This window comes from Chamaea fasciata, unplaced genomic scaffold, assembly GCF_029207755.1.
Source record: "Chamaea fasciata isolate MVZ Bird 193981 ecotype frontalis unplaced genomic scaffold, bChaFas1.0.hap1 SCAF_17, whole genome shotgun sequence".
Lineage (NCBI taxonomy): Eukaryota > Metazoa > Chordata > Aves > Passeriformes > Sylviidae > Chamaea > Chamaea fasciata.
This window is the reverse complement of record NW_027094102.1, coordinates 10,645,036-10,662,777: the sequence shown is the minus strand read 5'-3', so window position 1 is coordinate 10,662,777 and position 17,742 is coordinate 10,645,036. Positions and strand designations below refer to the sequence as shown.

Genomic DNA, 17,742 nt, shown 5'->3' with positions numbered 1-17,742 from the left:
TCTCATTGAGGTCTCAGTTATTCTCCCCCCACCCAGTTGTTCACATCTTTGTTTTTTCTCAACACTCCTTAGAAAGTTGCAACACTGCGACTGAGCTTTGTGTGCCATTTACTGGTCTCACCAATGTCATAAATAAAAGTATAATCACTTCATCAATCCCGCTTACTGCTCCTCTTGTTTATACCTCTAAAACCAACATTAGCCACTTCTGTCACAACATTGTGCTGGGAGCTTACGTTGAGTTGCTTGTTCAGTAAATCTGTTTCCAAGCAATTTATTTGCAGGGTAGAGGCCCTCTTGTTAGATTGGAAGGATGGCATTGCTTTCTTTTTCATTTTAGAGTTTTAGCTTCTGGGTTGTGTTAGGATTGTGTCAGGCTCTTGCTTCCCATGAGCTAAGGAAGCCACTTCATGTCCACATGAAAAGTTTATGCTGTCTTGACTCGCCTACCACCACCTTGGACTCTGTAGGAGAAACCAAAAGCATCTGGACAGGCTACACAGGTTCCCAAGTAGGTTCTCACCTATTTTGTGCTGTGATGAAGGCTCTTTGGTTTAAAAACAACAAAAAACCCCCCCCTCAAAATAACCAAAAAATCAGAAAATCCTCAACAAAGCATCAAACCAAACTATACCCCAAAAGTCCCCAAGGAAACCCAAAAGTCAGAGGTCTTGTTAGCATGGAGATGGGAAGGGCAGCTGTAACCAGATGTGCTGGGGCCATCCTTTGTCCAGCTGACTTTGACTTGCCTTGGTGACAGTTCAGTGGGGAAAGCTGCGTTTTGTGCAGTCAAATTATTTATATGCACTTCACTTGGTGTTTAAAGAGAGAAAATGGAAGAGTAGGTTTGAGTTACGGTGGTGCTGAATGTGATAATTATGCTGCCCTCCTAAAGGAATCCACGCTGAGACTAACATATGCTTTCATCCTCCAGGACAGACTATTCTGTTAGTCTCTTTTTAAATAAATGATTAGAGCTGGCTGAGACGATCTGCAAGCAAGATTCTGTAGTTTCACAGGCTCCAAGAGACTGTGCACTTGGATTGTGATTTGTTCCTTCATATTTACTCTTCCCAAATTAATTTTATTTGTATTGGGGATTCATCCAGAAGTCTTAATTAGGATGAAAATTATTGTGTGAAGACAAATCCAACCACAAACACCAAATAGTCAGTCGACAAATGAGTTTTAACATCTAATTTCCCGTGTTTTGAGGATGAGGTAGGGTGGGGTTTTTGATGGACGGCTGGTGCATGGTGATGTCCAACAACCACGAGGAAACCTCAGGTTGGGGGGACACACCCACCAGGAAGAGAAGCATCCCAAACTGCTAAATTGAATGCCAATTATCTTCTAATCTTTTCTCTTCCTGAAGAGATTAGAAGATAATTTTGTTGTTGTAGGTTTTTTGGAGGCTCTTGTATGTACAAAGATGTGTTTTTGCATATCAGCAACGGCAATTCCGAGACAAACACAAATATTTTCTGCTCGCCACATACTAGCTGGAGTTTTGCTGACCAGGTTCCCACTGAACAAAGGAAGATTGAAGCTGTGTGTGTCACATGGAACCCTAGGAGCAGATAACTGCTCCTCAGCATGCAGTGAGCTGCAGGAGATTGCTCCAAATCACCTGAGAACTGTAAAATAAGAGCCAAGGAACAGGGGAGATGTCCACAGGTCACTACTTGTCAATAGTAGGAAGGGACACATTTGGATTGTTCCCCTCCCAGTCATTCAAGCTGCTCCTTAGGTGGCAACAAATTCTTCCTTTCATAGAAATTATGTGAAACGCATGTTTTCTGACAAAGCTGGACTTGCTGCAGAATTCAAACCAGTGATATTTAATAGGACACTGCAAAACCCAGCCAAAATAAACCTGGGCTTAGGAGGTGTGTAAGTGCACAGTAATGCAGAACATCTCATACAGATGGTTTCAGGCAAATAAAGGGGAGTTCTGTGGAGGCTACAGAAGTGCTGCCGTGTTGTGGGGTTTTGTTTCCTTTATTTTGCTATTGTGCCACTGTGAATGAACCCTTGGTGTATTCTGTTTCAGGGCTGCTCATTTTTTTGCCTTCCCAATTGAAAGGAATAGCCCTGGGAAGCTTTTGCTCTGTTTTAGAAGAGAAACTGTGGTAAGAAATGGGTTTGTAACTCAAATGCTGTACTTGGAGCTGGCTGGGGAAATGACACGCTCAGTCTGGTGAAGCAGTGTAGGTTTCTGAGCTGTCTAGAGCTTATGAGAGGTGCTGTAAGATGCCTGGAGGAGAGACAGGCAGCAGACCCCACTCCTTTGGTGGTGAATCCTTTTCCAAGTACTGTGTGGCACGTGTGACTGCGATTGTGCCTTTACAGGTGCATTGGTGCTAGTTTTCCTTTCAGAAAAGTAAGGTATGGGTTTGTTTGGTTTTTATTGTAAGGCAAAAAAGTAGATTGTGCAATTTCCTATATGAGTCTTCCTCACCAGGAAAAGAAAGCAGTAAATGAGCTGACACTTCAGCTGGGCTGAGGACTGAACCTGTTACCACACTGCTTTGCGCTCAGTTTGCCCAACATGATGGCCAGGGCACTGTCACACAGGAAACTAATTTTTTAGACACCAAATTGAGTAAGGGTTACAGCAGAATGTTTGTTTATTTTTGTTAAATGTGTGAAGTGCATAAGTTTGTGATGTGCCAGCTTACTCTTTGGGAGGTTTATTGCATTGCAGAAAGCCAGAATGTGACCCAATGCTCCCTCCTTAAACTTCAGATAATTTTGCAGTTACTGACTCGATTTACTCACAACTCCCCCTTGCTTTCCAAGCTATATAACGTGAGGCAAGCAGCCATTTCTTTACAATGAAAATTTAGAATACTTAAAGTTTTCTTTCCCTTTCTGCATTGAAGGGAAGCGTCAGATTGGAAATGACGTTTTATTTTCTGTTTTGATAGTAGAATTTCAGTAAAGCAATCAGGTTATTTTGTGTTGGTAAACTTGGAAGATGCAACATTTTTTCACTCATTTCAGAGTTTAAACCATTGCTTTTGTAGAGCATCATCCTCCTTAAACCATAATACAGTGGTTTGTTGTGGTGGTGGGGCTTTTCCCAGCTTTTTTCTGTTCTTTTTCAAGTGGGAATTCTGGGAAGATCCTTTAGGGGGTGTTTGCATTCAGTTGTAATAAAGTTGTTACTCTAAAAACTATCGTTGTAAATACAGTTGGTTCACCCACAAGTTTGTGTTGTGATGGACAAATTTTGATTGAAAACTCTTGAGCAGCATTCCCTAGCAACTCATAAATAGATGATTAACTAAGGAAAATATTGATCTCTTCTGCATCTCTCTTCTTTAACTGTCAAAACTTGATCTGATAATTTTTTGGGTTTGCTGTTGCTCCTAGAAATACTTTTTGCATAGATTGCAAAGTCTTAAGGAAGATTAAATATTTTTTTGCTTATTACAGGCCAGGCCAAGCTTTACTTACGCACTTGGCAGCTGCTTTGTGTCTCATTTGTATGCTCTTTACAATTTGTAGAGCACAGCAGAGCAGATTTAAAGAGATAGCTTATTAATAAACACAGGGAAACAAAAGCTTTCTGGCAGCAATTTAAACGTGCAGAAGAACCGTGGTGGATTTTTTTTTTTTAAACCATGCTCTTAACAGGGGTAAAAATGAACAAAATTAAAAGAGCACTTAAGCATAATATCTTTTGGGGAGACTGGAAAGAAGTTTCCATAGGAATACCCAGCAATCTCAAAGATTTTAGTACTGACGTGTTGTTTGTTAAACCCCTCTAGTGAGCAGTTAAATAGTTGGTTTTATACAATGAAAACGTCACACATACACTATTTCATTAAACCCATGGCAAGCTTTTTTCCATTTCTCATTTGCAAGGCGGATGTGTTTTATTTTAGTGCCATTTGCCGTGGATAATACGGTGATAAAGTGTGTTTATGTACAGAGATGGATTTGTTGCTGATTGGGAAGGAGAAATAAAATAGGGACAAGGAAAACTGTAGAAATTATGTAGAAATGCAACAAAAATTCTTGATTATGCAGGCATGGAGCTGCAGTAAGCTTTGAGTTGTTCAGGGCAAAAATTATATTTGAGAGTATTATTCTTTTATTGAACTAATAGTTTTGAGTACTCCTGAAAATAGCTGTAAAGTAAGATTTATGTCTCCTAAAATATTTCAGCTTAGCATAATATTCTGTAACTTGATACAAAATTATTCTTGATTTGGTATATCAATAGAGGCTGTGACACCATGCAGGAGGGTTTGAGCTGCAGCTCTTGCATCACCCTCCTATATTTGTGTTCTGCTGTAAGCAGCAAGCATGGAACTCAGTCCAGCCAGCGGAAAGCCAAACAATCTCAGGGCCCTCACTTAGTGCAGGTGCTGCATCAGTGTCAGAACTGTAACCCTGAGCTACAGCTACAACTCATCCAAGGAACTTTTTGGTTCCTGTCTTAATTTAATGACAAATCCAGTTTATCTTCGTTGTCCAAAGTTGTGGTTCCCTCTTGTCCCATTTGGTATTTTGTTCTTTCATGCTTTGTTTGTTTTTTATACATAAGGTGCAGCCCCCCTCTGCCACTGGTGAAAACCAGGTTTGGTTGGAGCACAAAAGCTGCAGCAGCTCACAAGCATTTCCTGTCGTGTCATCTTTGTTTTTAATTCTGATTCTTACATTTGTTTCTCAATGCAAACTTTCAAGTCTCTTTTTACAGTCTGATTAAAAGCATGCCTACATTAATTTGTGGTTCACCACGGGCTTTATCAGTCTCTGGGACACAATTTGTGCACTAGGACTGAGGTAGGTAGACTGTGCACACTGGGAGTACAGGCAAAGGGATGACATTAAGTTTTCAAAAATGCTCTGCATCACTGACATGTTAATTAGGGATGTACTAATGGACATGGGTAGTCTACTGTGGCCCTACTTTCTGCAAATTATTCTTTTGTTACTCTTAACTTCTCAATGCCTCAAATATTCTGAATTAGTCTCAAACTCCCAAATCTGTTAAATCCCTTTGTGGAAAATTATGTTGTTCCTGGAAGTGCTGCTATTGTGGATTCCTTGTCCTTCTCTGTTTTGTTGTGTTTAGAACAAGGCAGACTTTACCAGGGAAGGTGATACCTTCTGGCTGGTGTTTGATATAGAGGGGGCTGGAAATAACCAGACACTTTTGGACTGTTTTCTCTTTGCTTAGGTCAGTTGTTCCACCTGGAATCTTGTCTGGGATTTATACCCAGACCATCATTGCTGTAATAAGGCTGCTCCTAGTGAATTAACCATTGTTTCAAAATTCTCCATATGAGACAGCATGATTAATTTGTGCCTGGACTTTTGTTCTTTTTGTTCCCTGTGAAAATAGGAAATAGGTTTTATATAGCAGCTGATGCTGTAAATGTCCAGGGAATAATGGAGTGGCTAATGCTGCCAGGACTCTGTGGGGATCTATTTGTGTGCTGAGGACTGGTATATGATGGGATGCTCAGATATTTTCAGGTTGCAAATCTCTAAATCCCTATTCCTAAAAATACCCCCTAAACTATCTTTTTTTCTTAAAAAAAAAAAATAGTGTCATTACATCAAAACATGTCCCCTGACCACCAGATCCTCTACAAAATAACACTGCTGCTTTATTTAAAAAAAAAAACAAAAAACAAAGCACCAAACCACAAGTTTGTTAATCCTTAATATCTGTTATTTGCAAGGTGAGAAAAGTCTTTATCTGTGTACCAGGTGAAATGATGCCATTGGGGGACACTTCCAGATGAGAATGTTTCTGTCTTCTCTTTGCAGGAGGCTTGGTTCAGGGGATGTGGGGAGTGAGGAGGAATGAAAGTTTGGAACATTTGTAATCTACAAACGCTTGTGTGTTTGTGTGGTTCCCTCTCCCCCCGTGTCAGTGGGTAAGGAAGCACAGCAGAGATGTGTTAAATGTCAGTCATCCCCAGAGCCCCCAACAATGAACAAGGATTAAACAAGAAGCTGTGGAAGAGGAAAAGAAATCCTTGTGCAGGTTTTAATAATTCATAAACATTGCATCTATTTTACTATTCTCTGCATTTAAAAACAAGGCCCAAACTATGCCTGCAAGCATAACTTTCCCTTTACAGTAAAAAGAGATTGAATTCATTATGGCTAAATTCTGGTTATATGAATTATTTATTTATTTACTCACTTTCTTTTTTGGGTGATGGTTGTCTGGCATTTAAAGACGGACGAAACACAGAGAATCTTATGTAGAAGCCATTCTAAATTTAATGAACTTGAAATCTAGATAGAAGCCCAAATGATGACAATTTGCAAACCTTCAGTTTTCTATAGCTTTGCTAATCTTCATTTTTATATATTGAGTGTATCATGAAACTCAGCTATACCCAGTCTACTTTTGAGATCCTGTCCAGGATGAAAGACAGAGATGAGGAACAATTTTTTGAGGTCAGTGGGATTAAGTAATGTGGGAAGAGAGTTTGTTCTCCCTTTCATCATTCAGTACACCACAAAGGATTTTTACTTTTGGACCAGGAAAAGAGGTCCATTTCTGGGGGCTGTCCTACCTGAAATGGAAGGATGTCAGTGCTGATCTTCTATCTGGATTTTTTTTTTTTCCAACTTGTCGGTATTTTAAAACTATCACTTCATTGTGGCTTTTTAAATAATGCCACTGCTCTTTGCCATTCAACTGCTGCTATTGTGTGGACCATGAAAACAGTTCACTTTGAACTGCCCAACAGTGGAAACTCCTTGTAAAATAAGCAGATTTGGTGAGCTGGGATTCATCACCAGGAGTGTTCTAGCCTGGCCAAGCTGCCTTGCTTATCTGGAGATCTCTCCGTAAGCTTAAGGTAAATGTCAGAGTTTGGGGTAGTGTAATCCCTTTATGTTTTAAATGTGATTGCATGAATTCTTTAAAGACAAGCAGTTATTTACAGTTCCTTTACTGTAGGCAAGTGGGACAAATGTCTTCAGCTGTCAAGTTCATTCAGGGCTTGAAAAATAGATCTTGTTTCAGTGTGTAAAGCAGGAGCATTCAGCACAACAGCTCTAAAATCCTGCAGTAAGACCTTTAATTTCCACTTGAGCAAATCTCTGACACCAGCCGAGAGGAATCACTGGCTCTAAAGATGTTTCTGCCTTGCTACTGGGCTGCCCTGAGATCTAAAGTCTCCTTCTATGAGAGGTATAATAATAACATTTTCTCATCTGTGTTATAGGCACTGGCTTGAAAAACTCTTTTTTAAATTCTGGAATAAGTACAAGAGATCTTGTTGTTCAACGTGGTCCACAAATAAAAAGGAATCTTAGAAAATCTCAGCAAAACACTTTTCTGAATTAGAATTAGGAATCTCAAAGTTACATTTCATGCTTGAGCTCACTTTGTCACTGCATGCTATGACCAGGAAAGAAGAAAAGTGTTAGAATAGCAACGGTGGCCACAGTAAAATAGTCGGCATTTTCTGTTTTCAGTTTGTGTTTGGATCCGAGTTCACTTTCTGTTTCTGATTGTCTTTTGGAAATGTGAAGAAAATCGTAAAAGGAGGTGAGAAAATGGTAACAGTTTTCTGTTTCCCTAATGTCTGTTCTTTGTCTAGTGTCCATCCCACACCCCTGCCAAAATCCTGACTTTGTCAAGTTATTTCTGCAAACGTTCTTTTTTTTTTTTTTTTTCATACACTTAAAGTCAAAGAAATTTGGAAACAGCAAGGAATTGTATTTAGAGATGGATAATGATTCATTGATAAGTAATTGCTGTCAGGACTGTGGGGTCTGATTCAGGTCACTGTTAATTTAACCCAGTTCAAAAGGGAATGGATGCTTTTTATTCACATATATTTAATCAAACAGTCCCTGGGGAGATATAGAATGGGAACTGAGAAGTGAGGCTCAGCAAAGAAGATGCAGGGGTTTGAAGTGAAGGAATTATCTTGTTCTTTCTGGTAATGTCTTTCTCATACTTGAGTTTTCTTATTAATAAACCCAGAAAGCATCTCAGGGTAGATCAGAGCCTGGTGAGGCATTTCCAAGCATCACTGATACCTCACGGTGAGCATTCTATTCAAAAGAGTTGTAGTCCCTGATTTCCTGCTTGGACTTCTCTTCTGTGGCTTTTCACTCTGACTCCTCACAGGGATGTTTGTGTCCAATTCCTGCTCCACTGCCTGGGGAGTCTTTGGAACAAGACAGAGCCCAGGATACAAACCGACGGATACATCCAGGTAACTGCTGTCTTGTTTCGGTTAGGACCAGCTTTCTGCATAGTGCAGATGTCCAACACTACTGAGTGATGCTGCTTTGGTTCTTTTGGGATCCTAGGAGGAGCACAGTATCTCCAAATATTCCTGTACTGGAAAACCATTTGCAAAAAAGACCAAAATGTGGAGAACTCTGAAAAGAAGTTTTCTCAGTCTCTCTCCCCCTCTGTCAGGGATAATTTAGCCCAGTGCTGTCCTCCTCAAACTCTTTCATACCCCCCCCCCTCCAAGCTGCCCTGACTCTTGTTGGGGAAAGGAGAGAAGAAACTATGCTGAAAAGTGTGTGTGAAGTTCAGCAAGTGTCAGCACATCCTTCTTCCATTGCAGAAGGGTGGTAGAGCTAAGCAGATAAAACGGCTCTGGGAAGAGGAACAGGATTGGGGCTGGTTGGAGCAGCCAGGCCCTCATGGAGCAGGGCACAAGGGCTCTGCTCGGGCTGGCTGGCAGCAGGGGGGTCCTTGGGAGCCATGGGGCTGCTGTGGCATTGGTAACTCACCCCATCCCTTCTGCTCACCTCAGCAGGTCAGCCTTGGCAATGGAATATTTCTGGCTGCACACTGGTACCAGCGGTGCTCTCTGCTGGAGAGCACATTATGGGAAATCCATGCCTCCCAAAGCTGCCCCAGTGGATAAACAGATGCTTGGCAGGGATCAGAGCACTGGGATTTATGCATAAAAAAGGATTCAAAAAGGGATTTTTTTTTTTGCTAATCTGATCCTGGAAGTGAGGGATTGATGGCATTGGTTAGAACTGGTAGAACTTTGTTCCTCATCCTGTCCTTGTGTAAGTAGATTTAATATCCTGCTGGATTGCTGTGCCTCTGCTAGAAGGGCTTTGACAGTTGTGCTGAATTGCAGGACTGCCAAGGGATTGTGGCTTTGGCCAGATGTCCACTAAGCACTAGGACAAAATTGTCAAACTTGGTCTTGCTTTTATGAACTACTCTAAATTGTGGGTCCAGCTCTGAGGGTCACGGAGCCATTCATTTTTCTGTTTAGAAAATGCTTACTGCTGAAGAATTGCCTCTATTGAATGACCAGTTTGAGGTGGGTTTTGGCTGGTTCCTGAGTAAATTTCCACCTACTTTTGATACCTGCAGATCAATCTTGAACTAACTTACAGCTTTTTCTTGAAACCTGCCAAATCAGTTTTGCTATCTGCTGTTGCATATTGATTCTCATATAAAGGGGAATATTCTCCTCCTCTAGGAGGAAATTTAGAATCAGTATGTTAGCTTAAACCAAAGAATTTTAATAAGTGTGAAACTGCAGGCAAAAGGATTTGGCAAGATTACCTTGTAGATCAAGAAAAAGTAAGGAGACAGCTGTGGGTACCTTTTTTTTCTTTGGATATCTTCCTTTCAAATGAATCTTTCCTGGGACCTTAATGTTTAGTGCAAGGTTCGGTTTTGTAACTTGCTACATGTCTTATTAAAGTATATATTGTGCCTTCATGAATATTTAAAAACAAGCACTTAGTAAAGATTTCATAATAGCCTCTAGTAAGCTTTTATGAACCATTAACAATGGTACCATGAACTAATTTGTGTGGTTTCAGGAGGGAACTGACGAATGGAAGATGGGAAGGTGCAGCATCCTGGTGGGATAAGAAAACAATGAATTGATTATTAATTGCTGGCAGATTTGTAACATCTGCTTCAGCTCAACTTGATTTAGCACCCATGTAAACTGGGGAGGGAGAGCCCACCCATTGCTGAGCCCATGGGAAGTAAATTGGGCCTTTGGGTGTTTTTAGGGCAAAGCTCAGTGACAGCTTTATTAGTTGGCTGTGAATGCAGTCCCTCAGAGAGGGACTGACTCCCACACAGAGCCTCCTCGCCTGCCAGGAGTCCTGCTTTTGTATAAAGAGGTGCAGAGTTAGAAAGAAGGTGGCAAAAAGAGACTTTTAGCACCTTCTGCAGTGGAATTTGGAAACAAGAAAGAAAGAGTTTTAGGGTAATATATGGACCAGAAATGGATGACACGTTATTTTATTGCTTAACAAATAGGTTTTTTGCAAAAGATTGGGGTCAGGAGGAAATGCACATTGAACTGAACCAGCTTTCCACATTTTACAGGCTGGGTGCAATGTGCAGTCTATTTTTTGTATTAAAAGGGAGGAGTGTTTTGGCAATTACTTTAAAGGAATCTACATACAAATATTTGTGCAAAGATCTGTTTCTAAAATTGCTGGGTCTGTGGATGACAAAGACAACATATCTTACCTGCAGAGTATTTGGCAACATGGTTTTGTATCCTTAAACAAAACACAAGCCCTGATTAATGTTTCAATTGTTAACAATTCCTAAAAGCAGTTAACAAAATCTTGCTTTTCTTTCTTCCAGAAAGATTTCTGAAATAGCTTTTCTGGGTTGGTTTGCTCTTTTCTTTCTCAAAGCTATCTAGTTGAAGATTGTATTTAGGGATCATTCTGTGTGAATGCCTTGCAGAAGGTGAAACTCTTGTCTGAAAGGCAAATCAGCTGGGATGGACTTGTAAGTCTTCCAAAAAGTCCATCTGCATCATTATTACAGTGTAAGGAAAAAGCCAGGATGTGCAACACTGGATACCTACATGAGATCCTGATTTGATGAGCCAGTGGGAAGTACAGGCTTTTTAAAATGTCCTCTTAAACAAAGTACTGTAAACACTTTTGTGTTTTTTTTTTTTTTTTCTATCCTTGCTTTCTCCAGACTTATGGAACAAGGTGCCCAGCACTAAAGCTGACAAGACAAGAAGTGTGGGCAGGCTTGCTTCCTTCAGAAATAAAATGCATATTTACTGTCACTTCCCATCACATTAGTCACTTTGGATGGCCACAAACCAGTGACTGAAAGTTGAACATACAGGAAATTAGACTCAACTAGTACCAGTTTTTCTTCAGGTGGTTGTTGCAGGGGAGTTCTAAGCTCCTCTCTGACATGCTGCTGGTGGGTGGCAATGTGGAGGGAGGGAGACTGGAAAGAGGTAATGGAGGGAAAAGAAATCTTACCTTGGCTTCACCAGTGGCAACATGAGCATATGCAATTATAAGATAGCTGGCAGATGACAGAGTTAGTTAATGTAACAAGCCCTGTAAAGCATTTAGCCACATTCTAGTGTTTAATCAGCTGTGTAAAGTGCAATATCTATCTTTCAATTTTATGCCATTAAGGGAGACAAGATTTTGATTAGGTACTTAATCTGGGCAAGAGGAAAACAGGCCCAGAGCAAGCCCACAATAGGCAGCAAAAGGGACATTCGACGAAGGATTCGATAAAGGAGAAAGACAGAAATTTAACATAAAAGAGAATTAGTGCAGCTCCTTTCAATTTAGTGCACAGATTTTTATGGACTAATCAATTAGAGGCTGTGGCTGTGCTGCTGGGAAGTGGTGCTGTGTTAGAGGCTTTGCCATATTAATTCTGTTCATTACCCCGAGGTCAGACGGAGTGCTTTGGAGAAGCCCCTGCTCCCAGCAGGTCACGCCGTGGGTGTCGTCCCTTTGTTCACAGGGGGAAATGGGCAAAGCCAGCAGAGCAGCTGTGGGGGCAGTTGTTGGTGTAGCAGCTCTGTGTGAGTGGCTTTTTTCCAGTGTTGCCTCTGAATGCTGATTTCTTGCTATTTCCCTCTTGAGGAAGAGCTCTTCTCAGAGAAAAAATAAGATCTAGTGGTAGGATGCTAGAGGAGCACTGGAAGGGATGGGTGCAGTTTGCAGATCTACGTAAATCTTCCCTCTGACCTTCAACAAACTGTCCCAGCTGCTAACTTGAACATTTCCTCAGCTAAAAGCAATGAAGTTAACTCCATCCCCCAGTGGAGATGAGAAAGGAAAGCACCTATGTGTTCTAGGTAACCCAGAGCTGGGCACCCATTTCCTGGTGCAAATAAGGGTCATTCAGGTGTGCCAGAGGCATGGCTTTTATTGCAGACTTTCTCTCATGTAGAGTCTAGGGCTGGAAACCTATGGGTTTGGGTCAGGATGGTACCAGTGTGGGCTTTCGGTAAAAAGGGAATTACTGTCAGAGTGGGATCTTGCATGGGAAAATACTTTATTTCTCTCTGAGGAAGGTGTGTCACACTTCGGGGTAGGGATGGCAGAGATTTGTTTTTCCAAGACAGGCAATTTGGATCACTGAAGGATCTGGAATACCTGTAGCAATTTGAGACCTGAACTGTGATAGTTTAGAGCAAATCCTGGAAAAGGGGAATTTGTCCCACATAAGTATGGAAGAGCAAACTGAGCCAATAAAGGCAGAGAGAAAGTGTGGCACCAGGTCAGCTCCGACTTTCTTCTAGGGGTTTCCCAGCACAGACCTGATTTCTTAATAGGGGGAATTTTCATAGTGTAATATAGTGAAAAAATAGAGAAGTATTTTTGGCCTGAGAATGAGTAACAAACCTCCTCTTGCTAGCTGGGGGTTCTTCAGTGTTTCTGTTACTCTGCACTTTTCCAGGCAGGACTTGTCAATTCATAATCCAGCCTGTGTCCCTGGCAGAGCTTGTGCTTTGGTTCTGACCCACGAGCAGTTCAGAGAGCAGCATTTGGGACAGTAGCAACTCCACAGTGTTTGTATGGTCCTGACATACAGGAGGACACAGAATATCTTAGGAGAAATACTTATTTTGTTCAGCTGTGTCTTGTTTGTGGAGTAGCCTCCAGGACTTGCACCTCACTGTGCTTTCTGCATTGATTTCAGACCAGCATAAGCCTGTAAAGATCAAGGAAGAAGACTGCAATGTAAGAAGAGAATCTTGCCTGATCTGTTCAATGCAGATTTTAAAGTAGTACATTTCTTCCTCGTGAGTTTTCCTTTTTCTTCTTAGCTCTGCTACTCCCCCTTTCAGAAGGCAGTGCATGCTGTGGGGCTCTCCTCTCCTGCAGCAGCCTCTGAGGCTGACCCACCACACCGAGAGACTCCCGGTGTGATGCTCTCTGTTTCATGTGGAAATCCGTCAGCTATTCTGGGTATTGGTATGTAAAACAGGGTGGAATTCTTGTAGGATATGAGCTGATTAGTTCATGGTCTCTAGAAGAGCTTAAAATAGAATTACCACTTAGCTCTCTGTCTTTAGTGTGGCGTGTGGTTTGGGAATTTTTTGTCACCTTCCATCTAGTCTCCATCTGTGTTTGGCTTCTGATGGTTCCCTCTAATTCTATTAAGCCCTAGAATCACTTTTGCTGTTCTAAATACAGTGGCTCCTTCAAATCCCTGTCTTCTGAGGATGATATGACAGAGCATATTAGTTTATCGTAAGCTGCAAAAAACTTGAACTCCCTGACTGTTCAATTCATGCAGAGCTATGACAGGTTATGCCTCCAGGCCACAAGTTAGGGAAATTATTTTCTGTTCAAACATTTCAATTCTCTGCAACTCTATAATTTTCTTTTCTTTTTTTTTGTCTCCTTGCAAGGGAAGTGCTGTGATATAAAACACTTTGGCTCTGGCTGCTCCTTCCTCCATCTATAGATGGGGATGAGGAAAATGAGATGCATTTTTTTCTTTAATCATATAGCCATCTTGTTTGTTAACCAAAATGATTTTATGGAAGTCACAGCGGAAAGCATAAAATGCAAAGGGAAAAGGAACATTTTTTTTTTTTTAAAATCTCATTAAGTCTGTAAAAACCTGACATTTGGAAAATACTGCTAAGGGATGATGTGAAATGGGATAAATAAGGGTGAATTTTAAATTAGCAGGAGCCCTCAGTCCTGTGCAACTGGAGTCTATAGTTGCTTTTTCATGGGGTATGGTGGGAGAGAGGTCAGATTTTGTTTCATAAAAAGGGGGAAGAAGGAGAACAAAATAAAAGGATAACCTTTTTAAACTCTCCATTTAGAATAAAACTGGATTGTTGAGGCAAATCCACCTGCTTGCACTCGTTCTTCTGCTGACGGTCTTTTAGCTCTTCTAAAACCGTGTGCAAGGATTTTCAGAGTTTAAAAGTCTGGGTTTGGACCAGCAGGCCAAATACCGTGGCCATGCACTGGGGATGATTCCCTGATAGGGGATCAGAAAGCTGAAAGGAAAAGTTCTCCTGAGAGTAAGGGACAAGCTAAAACAAAGGCAGAGTTACCTGGAGGAAGGCTCTAAGCATCCCATCATAGCCATAACTTTTTTTGTCCTTGAGGAGCTGCAGGTTTCCTGGCTTATCCTCTTTGTGGCCATGAACTAAGCCAGGATCTGATTTGAACTAGGATATAAATGTACTTCAGGCAGAAAAATCCCTGTTGGCAGTTCCCATAAAACAATAAAATCATGTCAAATTTGACTAATTCTGGGGATGCATTGCCAGCAGAAAGCTGACAGTCTGAATTTGTCATCAGTGGAGGGAAAAGTGTGTGTGTTTGTCTGTGTCTGTGCATGGGAGTGGGGAATGGACTGGGGGAGAACAAGGCAACTATTAACAAAATGGAGACAGCATGGTACTCCATTAATGTTATTAATAACCCTATCAGATTTTATTGAAAAGATGCTCTCTGTATCTGAATTTGCCTCTATTTCAACCCATTTATTAAAGCTGAAATAGCTGGAGTCGCTTCAGACCATATTTATTATTATTATTTGCTGAATGAATGCTGTGATTATGGGTCCCACGAGAACTAGAAGAGATAAAGTGTCATCTTTCAGTCTTTTCTCACCTTCCCCAGGGAGCAGTGGAGAGAATGTCTTCCTCTCTGTCTTTTTCTATTAGACTTCCCTCTAATTTCTATTAATAGGGTTCTGAGACCTGCTGTAACACTTGAAAATTTATCTCTTACGTTTGGAATGGTGATATTTAACAATAATGGTATGCTCAGAGGAGTATTTTTCTTTTATGTTTCCTCCTTTGCCTTCCTGAGCCGGCTGTTGATTCCTAGAATTTTACTGATGGTTCAGGGATCTTTCTGGATGTCTCCAAAATAACCTGTGGGCTCATTCTTGCATAATTTTAATAGGAGATTAAAAGCTGTTTCTGCTTGCAGGCATAAAGCTGTGGGATGGGGGGAAGGCCCCTGACCAATAGAGGTCACCTATGAAGTCATCCAGGGAAGCGGGTCCCCTTCTGTGGTTTTAGGCTCCAGGTTACTCATGCTCAAACCTTGCTCTGACCATATGGAATTAGGTATGGAAATTATATCACTGTGGAAAACAGTTGGAATTGGTCAGAGATGAGGTCATCCCCTGTGAGAACAAAGGACATGGGTGATGCTGAGTGAAATGGTGGCTGTTGGGGTGTGAATCCCAGTTGCTGCACTGGTGCAACTGGGACAGCTGGCAGCTCTGTGGGAGGGGAGATGATGGCTCTTGCCAGCTCTTTCCTTGAGGGGACAACTGGACCTAGTGTCCCTCTTGGGGGGATCCATCCAGTGCAGGGAGCTCAGGATGCAGCTGCAGGTTGGGCTCTGGGTGGGAGCCCCAGGCAAGAGACAGAACTGCTGAACTTTGCACAACAAAGGGCACAGGGACCCGTGGCACTGCCAGGGGAGGGACACTCAGGGACACTGACCTGTGGCACTGCCGGCAGAGGGACACTGAGGGACACTGACCTGTGGTACTGCCAGAGGTGAGACAGGGCAGGAGCTGAGGACTCCAGAATTCGGTACCCTTGGACTGCGAGAGTATAAAAGCCTACAGTCTCCTTTGTTTGGGGTGCCTGCTCAAAGGCATCTCAAGCTGTTGTTTTGCTATTGCAGCATGATTAAATTATTCTAAGGATCGAGACATCTGAGAGTCTGCTCTGGGAAAGCTGTGGTCAGGCTGGTTGTTGACTGTGGGTGTTGGGCTGTGTAGGTGTGCAGGGCTCTCAGTCCCAGTGCAGATGGACCAAGTGTGGCTGGGAATTGCTTCTGGATGGCCAGACAGGGAAGTTTCTTTGACACTCCTTTTGTGTAAAAGAAAGACAATAGTGTTTGCTTGAAGGATGAGGCTTCAAGGCTTTCGCTGAAAGGGGTGATGTGGCAAGAATTTGTGAGGATTAAGAGCCTTCAGATCTATTTACTTTATTCCCATTTTTGTGTACCTATTAACTTCCACATTTGATTTCAACAGAAAGAAGGAAAAGTCTTCTTCCAGGTTATCAGAAAAGCTGATTAATTTGTTGTTTAGCTGGTTGGAAGCCATTTTGACCCTCTTATGAGAAGCTGCAGATTTCCTTCATTTGATTGCATACATCCCCTAAAGTTCTGTGTTAGTTGGCATACCCCTCTCCTTGGACTGGTTAGAACTTCGCTTGTGTAAATATCCCCATCATTTGCTTATACAAATTATTGCATCACCAAGTTAATACTGGAAATGTGGAAAAAAGCTGAGTAACTACAGATCTACAAATGCATCTACACGCAGCTATTGTCACACACAGACAATGGCTGCTTTCATCACGCTGCAGGTAGTAGGGGTTTTTAATGTCAGACCCCACAAGTGATTTTGACTCTGAGACAGAGGGTGGTGAATTACGAATTCTCTGATTTTTTCCGAGTTATCCGTATAGTTGAGGTACATGTTGGAGCTGGGCTGAAACAGCAATCACATGGAACAGCAATCACATGGAACAGCTGAAGGACTCCTGAGCAAAGCTGTTCTGATGGTGATTTAATGGCACTGGAGTGATTGCAGCACAGTGTTCTGGGGTGCACTGACTTCTCTGAACCACATCTGTTCCCTCGTTCACTAATGTAAAAATAGTATAAAACAAGCGCATTTGGCCTTAATCCAAAAGTGCACATGTTACACTTGCAACTTGTTTGGGCATCTTGGGGTCAAGGTTGACTCCTCAAGAGTGCTGAAAACAAAGTCTCTGTTTGCTCCATTCCCCTGTCTTTGTATTTTCCACTCCCTGAAATCTTTCTCCTCTTAGGAGAGAGTTTAAATTTCATCATCAGAGATGAAGGAAAGCGGCCACTGTGTAAACAGAATGAACAACAGTAAGGGAAAACAAACATATACTAGGAGCCTGGAAATGTATTTTCCTGCCTTCCTGTGCAGTAACAATACCAAAAGGAATAAGGACAGCAACCTTATGCCAAAACAGGGTATAAAAACAAGTATACAGTCAACTGGATGTCCTGAGAACATATCAACTGCTTAAGCTAGCAGAGAAAACTGAACTGAAGCATGGAGAAAACACTAGAGCAACACCTTGTTTCCCCCTGCCAAAAGAAAAAGGTTGTCTTCATCTCAATCTAAATTCTCATCCTCAGCAGCCTCGCTGTTTGCAGAAATGTTTTTCATGCCTACAAAGCAGAAAGTGTCCTCTGAAATCACTAAATGCTCTTGGATACTTTAATGGTGCATCTTCTTGGGGTCTGTTTTTCTCAAAACCATCTGGAGAGATAGGGTGAGGAAAAGCTCTTTAAATGTACTGCCCCTTTCCACCCCCCATCTTAAAAACCTTGGCTTGATTAAATTTTGGCATTACATTTGTTGCATGAAAGACAGGAACTCCTCTGATTATTTGGATTGTAGAGTCAGGTAAATCAAAGGAACAGATCAAAAGAAGAGGAAATATTAATGAAAATCTATATTCTTTGGTCAGC

The 17,742-nt window shown here is 41.6% G+C and overlaps 1 long non-coding RNA gene across 3 annotated transcripts in view; it reads left to right on the top strand.

The window, feature by feature from the left end:
* The window catches only part of LOC136298434 (uncharacterized), a 48,270-nt gene that overhangs the window by 17,762 nt on the left and 12,766 nt on the right, over positions 1-17,742 (top strand). For all 3 annotated transcript variants that reach the window (XR_010723311.1, XR_010723310.1, XR_010723309.1), the window contains exons 2-3: positions 7,462-7,534; positions 8,123-8,210. This is a non-coding gene — a long non-coding RNA (uncharacterized lncRNA). The remainder of the gene's footprint in view (positions 1-7,461; positions 7,535-8,122; positions 8,211-17,742) is intronic.